Source organism: Vigna unguiculata, chromosome 8, assembly GCF_037176805.1.
Source record: "Vigna unguiculata cultivar grain cowpea cultivar isolate G323 ecotype 2 chromosome 8, ASM3717680v1, whole genome shotgun sequence".
In the NCBI taxonomy this organism is placed as follows: Eukaryota; Viridiplantae; Streptophyta; class Magnoliopsida; order Fabales; family Fabaceae; genus Vigna; species Vigna unguiculata.
The window spans coordinates 41,566,468-41,579,662 of NC_140799.1; the positions used below are offsets into that span (position 1 = coordinate 41,566,468).

The following is a 13,195-nucleotide window of genomic DNA, read 5'->3' on the forward strand; positions in this document are numbered from 1 at the left end:
TGTTTAACACACCGTAAAAATTAAAACAAAAAAACTAATAATATTTTCGGTTTATGTGTGCCTTTAAGATACCGTGCTTGGATTAAAGTTGGACATTTTCGTTTAATGTGACCTTTGTTCTTGCCACGGTTACAAGTGAAGGAATTTTTGTGAGAATCTATGTTGTTGCCTTTGATTTGCAAATTAAATGAAGGATCACACAAGTTATTGCAAACACTTTAAGCATAACTTCAAACAAGGGATTACCAAACTCTTCCTTCAAAGAATTTGAAACATTCTGGAAAAGAATAAAAGATGATCTATATATCTTCATTTTTTCTTTGAATACAAGGTTACCTTTCACATGTTTATGCCCTATAATTGTTCTTCATTTCACCCCACCAACTCATACACTACTCAACATTCGGATCATAAACTCACCAATCTCCACAAATATATATTTTAAAGAGGTAAAGGTTTCATATATTTGCTCAAAATCCTTGATGCAAATTTCTTTACATCATTTATTCAATATTTCAAATCAATGGTACTGTTTCTTGCAGCAGACTTTGAAGTCTCTTTCTGACCAAGTCCCCCATTATTGTACTTATATATCATCAATATTCTAAACAAAGAGGTACGTGATTAAAGCTTTCTCATTATTTCTATCTCCTATGCAGTGGCATTTTCTTTTAATTTTTATTTCTCATGATTTCTTGCTGTTCAAGGATTACTTAACCAAATTGATCCATTTCTCTGGAGTGAAATTATGTTAAGATTTATAAATATATAATCAGAATTATATCTGAATATCTTAAACGGAAAATATTATGTTATTATTATAGTCAACTAGATGAAAAACTCAACCAATGCATTAGTTCCTTATTTTTTTTTTATTTAATAGATATTATATATTGTTGGGAATAGTCCAAGTGTGAGTCAAAGTCTCACATTGGATAGAAAAGACAAAGTTAAACACTATATAAGAATAAAGGCCCATAACAACATTGCTTTAAGGTTTTGGTGTAAAAGTGGTGTTTAAGGTCTTATATGTGTAAGACTAATGTCATATAACCATATGGAACCACAATCTCTCAATATCCATAAACATGCCTATAACTATAACCCATATCCTATATGAAATAAATATAACATATCAGTGGTATCAGAGCCGATGGTTAAAAGAAAAAAAAAACAAGGGACTCACCCTTGAGGGGAGATGTTGGGAATAGTCCAAGTGTGAGTCAAAGTCCCACATTAGACAAAGTTAAACACTATATAAGAATAAAAGCCCATAACCATATGTGTAATGTTTCTATTGTATTCTATCTCATCGTATCCCATTCTGTTCTGCGATATTTGAGAATCGCCGTCGGTGTAGGTTCGGGATACTCATTTGTTCGACAGTCCGGGGCTATTTAAACCAACCAATTAAGAATTCTTAGATATACTGGTACTAGCAGTAGCAAGTGCATCTTTGATGCATTCATCAATTTTCCCGAGAAGCAATTACCACTAGCAAACATATTAATGATGAGGAACGCTTTTTTGTGCTATGCTAATAATACTTTACTTGCTCCGCTATTCCAAACCTGGCTGAGGAAGCGTAAAAAAAAATGGGGATTAAAAGATTAGGGCATACTCAATTGATTTAATAAAACATAAAACAGTAAGGCCATTCCATTTCTACAAACTACTCACAAGTTCCATAGCTTTGGGTCCACTAGCCCGATCATGATTTTCCTACCCCCAGAGGGAAAAATCCTTCCCTTTTTTGGCCGGTTGTGGGCGAGGAGGGATTCGAACCCCGTCCCACATTGGATAGAAAAGACAAAGTTAAACACTATATAAGAATAAAAGCCCATAACCATATGTGTAAAAGTGGTGTCTAAGGTCTTGTATGTGTAAGACTAATGTCATATAACCATATGGAACCACAATCTCTCAATGACCATGCCATAACCATGACTATGACCATAAATCATATATGTGAAAAGAATATATATATAACCTATCATATATAATTAAGCTTAAAAAATATTTGGTAGCCTATTAAATATAACTACATTGAAATTGAAAAATATATTTACTTATTTTTAATTGAGTAGATATTGTCTTTAAAAAACAACGTGGATAATGAAATCGATAACTATTTTTTTTTTCAAGCAAGAAAGTAATAAAATACATATAATATATATATATATATATATATATATATATATATATATATATATATCACTACAATAAATTTCTAAATAATAACTAATGATAAACAATTGTGAGTCATTATACTGATTAATTTAGATACCAATTTACAAAATAAAAAATTATTCATTACTAAAATAGTCACTATAATGAATAACAAACTTTAATTAATCTTTAAATTGGTCACTAGTTAATTAGAAACTAATTTAAAAACTAATTTCATTGGTAGCAAAACTTTGATAGCTAATCTTTAAACACCTAAGTCAAAACCTATGTAACTAAATTTTATAAATCAATTTAAAGACCAACTATAATTTTTTATTCATGATAATTATTTTAGTAAATAATAATTTTTTTTTATTTTGTAAATTGATATCTAAATTGATCACCATAGTGACTAACAAAAATTAAGTATTAAAAAGAATAAAAAGATATTTTTTTATATCACCTAATAAATAAAAGATTTATATAATTGAACACTTGAATTTAAGAGTCAAACATTCTCAATCATGCAAAAAAAGAATAATAAATAAAAATATTAAAAATGAGTAAATATAATCAAATATGAGACTAAAAATTATTTGATTAACTGAAACTGAAAATACATAATTTGAATATAACCGAAAAAAAATATATAATTAACATTGTCAAAGAGAAAGTATTGGAAATATGGATGAATTTTGTAGATATAAAATAATAGAACAATTAGAAGAGAAGAAGAAATATTGTATCACGAAAGAAAAGAAAAAGGAGTTATGAATATATATATATATATATATATATATATATATATATATATATATATTTATATTTATATTTATATTGTAAAAGTTAATTTTTGAGGGAAACTTGAAGGGTGTTTTGGGTGTGGTCTAAATTTTAATTTTATAATATCATTTATTTAAATATTAAATCTTTTGTAAACACTTTTTATTATTAGACTATGATGCATTGATACTTCAACTTGAGCCACTTATTCGTGTTCGACACGTGGATACTTTATGATACTTTAACAATATTTAACAATGAAGTATCTAATTTATAAAGTCGTAGTACACTACAATAAAATATTTGAATAGTGACCAATTTTATTGACAAAAAAAAAATAGTCACTAAATAGTGACCAAATTGACAACTAAAATAGTTTCCAAAAATTATAATTAGTCTCTAAATTGATAATTAAAATAGTTTCAATTATGAATTGGTTTTAAAATTGGTCACTAACATTAGTTACCAGGTTTCGGCTACCAAAATAATTGATTTATAATTAGAAAATTTGGATTCATACGTTAACAATCATATATTTATTACGTTTGTAAGAATTATTGTAGACTTTTCAATATTCATATATCATGTATGTATCACGTATCGTATTCGTATCGTATTATTTTGAAAATAAACATATCGACATATCGAATACGTGTCATATAGGTATCGTATATGTGTATCATAGTTATTAGATCATTTATAAATGTGTAAATAAAATAATGATAACATTAGATCTATATATATTAATAATCATTTTCTATTTTTCTTTTAAACTTAGATACTTTAAAAGAAACTTAAAAAAGTAATATATGAAAGTAATGAATTTATAAATATTTGATTAAGTTTAAAATAATTCATAATATTTTTTTAATTAATGAATAAGTAATAAATTGTAGATAAATTGAATCATATAAATAATCATATTGTATTTATAACCAAGTTAAATTTTTTGAATCTCATCGTTAAATTATTATTTATGAGAAAAAGACTAATAATAAATAAGGACTCATTCCATTACATATCGTATTTGTCAAGATAGTTCTTATTCCAGCATTAAAACCAACAACAATATTCAACTCAAAATTTGTTAGCTATATTAGGTTCATTACCACATAAAGTTTAATCTTTTACATTGAACTAGATCCATTAAACTTCTCAATTCATTGTCTTCAATGAATAGCTTCAAAGATTAAGAAAAAGAAAAAGAGAGAAAAATTCCAACTTGTTTTCCAAAAGCCTGACTCTCACAAAAAAATGATCACTGTGGATCCATATTAATACAGATTTATCCATTTTACTTCAATGAATTCCTGTCTCAACTACAGTAAATAACCTAATAACCTTTGTTTCCACTTTGTGATTCACGATTCACATTAATCAAGTATTTTAAATTGATAATTATTCTAAGAAAAGTATATTAGAGACAACTTTTTTAAGGTTACTTTATTTATCTGGAGAGGCGGAAATTTTGTATGCCATTTAAGTATATTCATATTTGAATTGATTAATTCTTTGGAGGAAAGAAAAATATTTTTTAAACGTATAACTTTTTACAAATTCCATGCCAACCAAAAAATATCCGTGTTCCATGTTGAATGAAAGAGAAAAAGGTAAACTATAATGCAAGATGTTTTTTCATTAAAAAAACACTTCTTGTTATGTAAAATTGTATAGAATTGTATACTTTATCAAATATTCCTCCTTAGTCTATTTTACTTCTCTTTAATAAATCATTATTTTAAACACAAAAACTTATTACAACAAATAATTTAATAATCGATTTTTTTTATTTTACTAATATGTTGATCTTATCTGTTTTGTAGTATCACATTAATAAGTTGAATTTAGTGGGGAGAATAAATGGACACCCTTTATGGTCTTCTGGCTGATATTTCAAAAGATTTGGTGTGTAAGGGTTTCAATCAATTACAATACTCTTTTTGCTTTAATGAGTTTGTAAAAGAGGTTGAAGAAGAAGAAAACAACTTGACCGAAACAAGAGAGAATGTAGAAAGACGTGTCACACATGCTCAGAGACAAAACATAAAAATTGATGAAGTCATTGATAAGTGGTTGGAGAATGCTAAGAGTGATTCAAAAGATGTGGATTGTTTGCTAAAAGATGCAAAAGCCAAAAAGAGTTGTTGTTTGGGGTATTGCCCAAATTGGATTTGGCGATATCGTTTAGGAAAGAAGTTGGCAAATAAAAAAGCAGAGCTTGAAAAGATTATTCAAAAAGGTAGACCATATATGCAACTTGAACGCATTGCCTCAATTCCTTCAAACACTTTTGATATTCTCACAGAAAAAAGTATGAATTTTGAGAGTAGAAAATATGCTTATGATCAAGTAATGAAAGCATTGAAATATGATGGGGTTGGCATAATTGGATTGTATGGAATGGGGGGTTGTGGTAAAACCACTTTAGCAATGGAAGTTAAGAAGATAGCAGAAGCTGAGCATCTTTTTGACAAAGTTATTTTTGTGCCTGTGTCTAATACAGTAGAAATTCCCAGGATTCAAGAAAAAATTGCAAGTTCATTGCAATATACATTTCCAGAAAACCAAGAAATGGAAAGAGCCCAACGCTTATGCATGAGATTAACACAGGAAAAAAATATTCTTATTATTTTAGATGATGTGTGGGAGAAACTTGATTTTGGTCGCATAGGGATTCCCTCCTCTGAACATCATAAAGGCTGCAAGATTCTGATTACCACAAGATCAGAAGAAGTTTGTACTTTAATGGATTGTCAAAAAACAATTAATCTACCAATCTTAACTGATGAAGAAGCATGGGTTCTCTTCCAAAACAAAGCAGTTATATCTAAAGACACCCCTAAAACCATTACGGATTTGGCAAGATCAATTTCAAATGAATGTAAAGGATTGCCTGTTGCCATTGTAGCTGTTGCTAGTAGCTTGAAGGAAAAACAAAAGGACATATGGCGTTCTGCTTTGAATAAATTGAGAAGTTCTAAGCAGATCAACATTGGAAAAGGTTTGCAAGATCCCTATAAGTGTTTACAGTTAAGCTACGATAATCTAGACACTGAAGAAGCTAAATCACTTTTATTGTTGTGCTCTGCATTCCCTGAAGATTATGAGATTCCAATCGAAGGTTTAATAAGATGTGCAATAGGATTAGGTGTGGTTGATGGATTTGACACGTACGAAGAAGCAAGGACCGAAGTGACTACAGCCAAGATTAAGCTTGTAAGTTCCTGTTTGTTGTTGGATGTAGGTGATAAACATGTCAAAATGCATGACTTGGTTCGTGATATAGCCCAATGGATAGCAAAGAATGAGAATAAGGTCATCAAGTGTGAACTAGAAAAAGATGTAACTTTGGAGCATGGTTCAATGAGATATCTATGGTGTGTGAAATTTTCAAATGATATGGATTGTTCCAATCTTGAGTTTTTAAGCATACAAACACAATTGGAAGTATCCGATGCAATTTTTGAAAAAATGGAAAAACTTAGAGTTTTGATTGTTAGTAATCAAAATTATGACAACGAGCTGCAGTTGTCAACCATGTCTTTCAAAACATTACAAAATCTTCGTTGTTTAGTCCTTCAGTATTAGAAATTGAGTGACATCTCCTTTGTAAGAGATATGAAGAAACTTCAAAGTCTTTCACTTCGTCGATGTTCATTGCCTTCATTCCTTGAACTACAAACCGATGTTGGATTTACACAACTTCTAAACTTGAAATTGTTAGAGTTTAGTGATTGTTACATTAAAAGGAAGAACTTTGAAGAGATCAAACTAATCCCATCTCTAGAGGAATTATATATCTTAGAGTACTATTGGAATGGAAACGTTGAATTCTTTAGTGTCCTCCCCCAAACATTAAAAAGGTATGGAATTGTGTTAGGATACAAAGAATTCAATTATTACTCTCCACAAGATGAGTTTTGCTCTTATCATGCATATTTAGCGCTTAATCATTTTGACATATCAAATGAGATTATTATGCATATGACCAAAAGCGCAAAAGAGCTAATTATGGGAAACATTAAGGGAGGTGCAAAAAATATCGTACCTGATATATTTCAAAGTGGAGCAAGTATGAGTGAATTGAATCAACTGCAGATATATAGTTCTGAAATAGAGTGTTTGGTTGACACTAGCAATCATTTGAATAAGGTAGGAAATGTGTTCTCCGAATTGTGTAGCTTGACAATCGTAGATATGTGGTGTTTAAGAGCTTTATGGCATGATTGTGTACCTACCGATGGATCTTTTGAAAAATTAGAGAACCTAAATGTAGTAAATTGTTGTGAGTTGACATCTCTCTTCACATATGACATGGCTCGAGGTTTGGTACAGTTGAAATCATTAGAAATATCTCGTTGTTATATATTGAAGCATATAGTAACAAATGACGACAAAACGAAGAAAAGCAAAGATGAATTCACAATTGGACATTTCGAGCAATCCAAAATTTTCCACAATCTTAAATATTTAGCGGTGTATGAATGTACAAAATTAAAATATGTCTTCCCTGTCGGCACCATAGGAGGCCTACCTCAATTAAAACGCCTTGTTATAACTAACTGCAATATGCTTGAACAAATAATTGGAGATGTTGTTCCATCAGCACACCAAGATGAAAAAAAAGAAAAAGATAAAATTATCGAAGAAAATGAGCATCAACATTTTGAGTCTAACCGATTGATATTTTCTTCAAAAAGTACTTCAACTCCATCACCACCTATTGTGAACCATAACTCAGGTACATTTTCCATTTACATCTCATAACCATCTTTAACCCACATTTGTACATTTTATTATTTTTTGCATGTTCAATAAAATATATGCTATTAAATAAAACTAGATATAGAAACGCACACGTTGTTTAGGTATTTTTATTAAGGTGAATATTTTAAACAATTACAAAATTATAAATACGTGGATGTTTTAGTATTATATTAAGAAAAATTATGTATATATAACTTTCTTAATATCAAATGTTTGGTAATAGCAATTAACAAATTGAAACTGGCTCCATTAATCCTTAAGAATGGAATCTAGATTTTTGTTTGAAATGTATCCAATAAGTGTGTTTCTTACCTTACAGTTATATTTTTAATATAGTTAGTTAGTTAGTTAAAATTTGTGGGATAAGTTTTGGATTTCTTTTTTTTTTCATTAAAACTATGAATCCATTGTCGTATATGAAAAATATAAGAATATTAATTGTTAAAAACATTATACATGATATTAGATCACGTAGTAAGAGAAAAAGAGAAATATATTTCAATTTTAAATATTTTCAATATAAAATTATAAACTATTTACTCAATAGATATCGCTTTATTTATAAAATTTTATATATGTTATCTTGATGAGTAAATTAAATTACAAATGGTATCATATAGATTGAAAAATATACTATTAGAATATAGGAACCAAAACTAAGATGGAGTTTCTGTAAATATAGAGATTAAACAAGGTAATTAAATCTGAAATTATTAAAAGAAAATGGATAGTGAAAATGTGCAATGGACATAAGAAAAGTGTATTGGATGATTCTTTTTCATTATTATCACCTGATTATTTGATGTTTTGGGTTTGTCCCTGGAGATAATTTTTTTTAATAAAGTTGTTATATAATAAAATTGTCTTGGATGATTATTATTCATCATTATGAACTCTTATAGACTAACATTTTCTTATTTTTAATTGATTTTCAGGATCGTTTTCTCTGTCCAGCTTTGCACTTCTTACGATACATTCATGTCCAATGTTAGGGTCATTGTTTACGACATCTGTAGCTAAGACCTTGATTTCATTGGAAGAATTGCGTATATATGAGTGTGATGGTTTGAAGCATATAGTAACTCCTGCAAGAGTGAAAATAAATAAAAAGGAAAACATGGTTGAAGATGAGCATGAATTTGAAAGTGACCTTTCAATGTTCTCAAGTTTGAAAAGGGTAACTATTTGGAATTGTAAGTCATTGAAAGATATATTCGGAATGGCTTTTGTTGGAGGCATGATGGGGCCACAAGTGAGTTTAAAGTTAGAAGAATTGTCGTTGACAGATCTACCTGAAATGAGTCATATTTGGGTGACTACCAACAACTCATTTACCCTCCAAAATCTCAACTCATTCATTATTCATAAGAGTGTCAAAAATTGAAAGTAATATTTCCTCGGTCTATGTTGACATCCCTACCAGAGTTGATTGATCTATATGTAAGTGAATGCGATGAATTAAGATATGTCATTGAAGATTCTAGTATCATTGCTTATTCTCCCCGACCATGCTTCCCCAAACTACAATCATTGCGTATTCAACAATGTCATAAGTTGAAATGTTTCACCTCTGTATTTGTATCCAATGATCTTTCCAACTTGAAGATTCTAATCATAAATGGAGCCACTCAACTACAAGAGTTTATTGGATGTGAATACGACAACACAGGAAACACCAAACTTCAACTTCCACAACTCCAACTTTTAATATTTATGCATCTTTCAAATTTTAACCAAGAGACCATATTTTTAAATGTCAAGTATCGCATTGTTCGCAACTGTCCAAAACTCTCCTTGACTTCAACAATTACTCCTCGTCAGCTCCCACAAAAATTTTCCTTATTAGAAGGTAAATACTATGCATGGATATGTTGTTGCAAACATTGCATCTTACCATGGAACCTTTATATATAAACTACTCATGCTGATTTCGCTTAATAATGCAATTGTGAAATTTCAATTCTTCAGCTAACATTTTTAATTGTTCATAGAATTAGATCATAACTGCATTTCAAATAACTACCCTCAACTACCAAATCATGTATGTTTCTTTGTTCCTCCTAAAGAAAATATGAACAAATTAACTATTTCATTCAAATTTTATACCAAACATTAGTACAAGAATAATCACCAGTATTTATAATTGTCTACACGTTATTTTGTTTTCCTTTTTATTTTAATTGTGACAATGTAATGATCATTCACGGAATGTTGAGGTTGCGTTGTTTTCCATTGCTAAATGAAGTCCTTAATTACATATTGAACTACAGGTTTGGAAAACTCTCTAAGTTATAGCTGGTATATTGAGTCATTGATGCATGAAATACAGAAATTAGATGAAGTTTCTGGAAGCAACAATTCTACCGAGTTGCCTTCTTCACAGGTCAGAACCAATCAACCTATCCTACTTAACCTACTGAAATTCAATCATAATAACAATGACATTAAACTATAGTATACAAAAAACAGTCTTTTCATTTATAATTATTATTATTCTAAAAAAAAAGACTTATTGAGATGCTCCTTTTCTATATATTTTTATCGTTGATTAGATCAATGAAAAATCAGATAAGAAACTTTCTGAGAAAGATTATGGTTTATAGGAATTGGTTAATGGGACTTCAATAAATTCAGAGGTGGATGAAAACTCTAATCGTGAGACATATTCACAGGTAAAACTGTACATTAAGGTCTTCTAAATATTTGAGAAATGGAATGACCAAACACTTTTTATTCATCACTTCATATAGGAGTTGGTGGATGGAAAATCAACGACCGGATCATATACCTGACAGACCAACAAAATCCACTTGGAGAAACCCAAAGTACCATCAAAATGAGCCATGAAGATCAACCTATATCTGAAATTAAATCATCTTCTTCACAACTCAATGATGACAATCAATCTATGTCGGATAGCAGAGTTGAAATGGTAGGTCAACATAAGACAATTGAAACAAAAACACTGGTGTCTGAAACACAAGAGTTCCAAAATATAGACAGAAAAAGTGAAATGACATCAGACCCACAAGCGATGGACCAAAATTTCCCACTCATTTCTTCTCCAAACATGACTCAGGTATTTATATATTTTATTTTAATCTTCTAAAAAATGAGATATTGATGAACTACATGATGGAAGAAATAAAAATAACAACAACGAAACTTAACTTACTAATCAATCAACATAACTTTTGGCATTGTAAAGCTCACTGATGAAACAGAGGCAAACAACACTGGGAAAACTACGACATCAGATAAACTTGCAATACCAACTTCTGTTTTAGAGGTAATTAGAACTTCATCTCAAACTTGTATGGTAACTCATTTGCATAAAATATTAAAAATTACTAGGATTGCAAACAGATTTCCTGCTATAAACACTAACTCTTGTGATGCTTATTCAATATTTCAAATAAAAGTTGGTGCACAAAGAATCAAACAACGAAACTGGTTTTCCATACCAACATGGACTCGAAGAAACAGTGGTAACCACTAAAATTGCTCAAATTATAGTTGTACCAACAACACACGATGTGTATTATGAAACAACTACTTTTCAAAGTACTATAACTTTAAAGATACACAAACATTTCTTTTTTTATTCGTGATGCACAGAATATGGAGGAAATAGGAAGACAAAGGACCAAAGATGGACCTCCATCAGAGGAAGCTGCAATTAAAACTCTGTCAATTGGTGCAGATAATGGTGTTACAATTCATAAGTCGAAGGAGGTTACTCCAGGTTATTGCTCTTTTCTTGTCTTTTTTCCATCGTATTTTTCATATGTCACCTACTCCTCAAACTTTTCACAGCTTTTACAGACATTCGTACAAGATTGGAAGAGTGTAAGAACTTTGCTGGTCTCGATGATTCACAAATTTCTTTGATAATGCAAGCGATATCAGCATATCCTCATCTTTGGAAAGCTTGTGAGAAGTTTAGCGATCGCTTTCAAGCTTTGATGTTGAAAACATTGGCAGATATGTTATTGTTCCTTCGAAGTGAAAGTGCTGGAAGCGTTAATCCTGAGAGAGAAAAGGAATTCCTTAAACTATGTGATGTAGCTGTTGAACTTGGATTTGAGAGGTCCTGGGTTGATGAAATGCGCCAACGTGTTGTCGGAAGGGATCCTAAGTTGGACCATGCAAAAGCGCGAATTGGTGATCTTCTTAAGAAACACGCTCATTTAACTCAAGAACTACACAGTATGAAGATAGAACTCATGAGTCTCCATGACTATTTTGATGTCCCTAAAAAATGTTTCGACTTTGTGTGATTTTGAACTTCTGGTCAAAAACTGTTTTGATATTATATCATTTACAATTATAATTTATTAATAACACGATATCTCATAATGTATATGATATTAAAATATTTCAACAAATGTATCATTTATTACCATTGTATAATGTCAAAATCATTCCACCAATGTGAAAAAGCTATTTAAGAGGTATAAAATCATAACCATATCATTCCACTCACAGAAATAGTACTTTTTTACTCTGCAACATTTACTTATTTGATATTTATTTAGTTAAAATGTGCTTTTAATCAAGTAATAAAAAATAATGCTATAATTTCTTCAAGAAAAATTTTGGGAATTAAAAGATTTCAAGAGTTTTAGTTGATTAAAAAAAAAGATTTTTAGACAAAATCAAAAACAAATTTCTTCTCCAAAATTCTAGATTAATTCTGTTAGCTTAAACTAACTTTATTAAAATTTAAACTGGTATAAAGTCTTTAAGATATACGTTGCTTGACACTACAGCATTTAGTAGCTACAACAATAGCTACATTTATTAAAAATGTTACTATTGGTATAATATAGCTACATTTATTAAAAATGTTACTATTGGTATAATATAGTTACATTTATTAATATTGTAACACTTTTTAAAAATGTCACTGTAGATGGTTACACTTTTTCTATTTTTACTAATATTTGTGTAATCACATTTACTCAAAATGATACTATATACATCCTAATATCGCAACATGTTTTAAAAATGTTACTGTAAATAAATAAATACTGATTTTTTTTGTATTCATGTCTTTAAATACTGATTATTTTATTCTCGTTCACACATATGGTATCAATTTTTAGGTTCACACAACGATAACAGTAATAAAAGAGGACAATTTTTAGGTTCACACATAATATAAATTTTTTTAATTCTACAGTATTAAATAATCAAATTACTTTAATCATTCTCATTAATTTAACATTTTTCTTAATTTCTAATCTAAATAGTATATTTTATCATAAAATATTTAAATATGTAGTACTGTGAATTAAATTTGGACATTGTCATTTGTTGTGACCTTTGTTCTTGCCATGGTTACAAGCGAAGGAACTTTTCTGAGAATCCAAGTTGCCTTTGATTTGCAAAATTGGTGGATGCTCAACAATTTCCACAAATTAAATGAAGGATCACACAAGTTATTGCAAACACTTTAGGCATAACTTCAAAC

At 29.4% G+C, this 13,195-nt stretch overlaps 1 pseudogene across 1 annotated transcript; it reads left to right on the forward strand.

The window, feature by feature from the left end:
* The first annotated feature begins 328 nt into the window (after positions 1-328).
* LOC114195190 (uncharacterized) lies at positions 329-12,138 on the forward strand (annotated as a pseudogene). The gene is made up of 11 exons (XR_014984100.1): positions 329-449; positions 546-616; positions 4,776-7,276; positions 7,367-7,693; positions 8,655-9,568; positions 9,990-10,102; positions 10,323-10,391; positions 10,470-10,798; positions 10,928-11,008; positions 11,142-11,464; positions 11,545-12,138. The product of XR_014984100.1 is annotated as an uncharacterized LOC114195190 (transcript).
* The last annotated feature ends 1,057 nt before the right edge of the window (positions 12,139-13,195 follow it).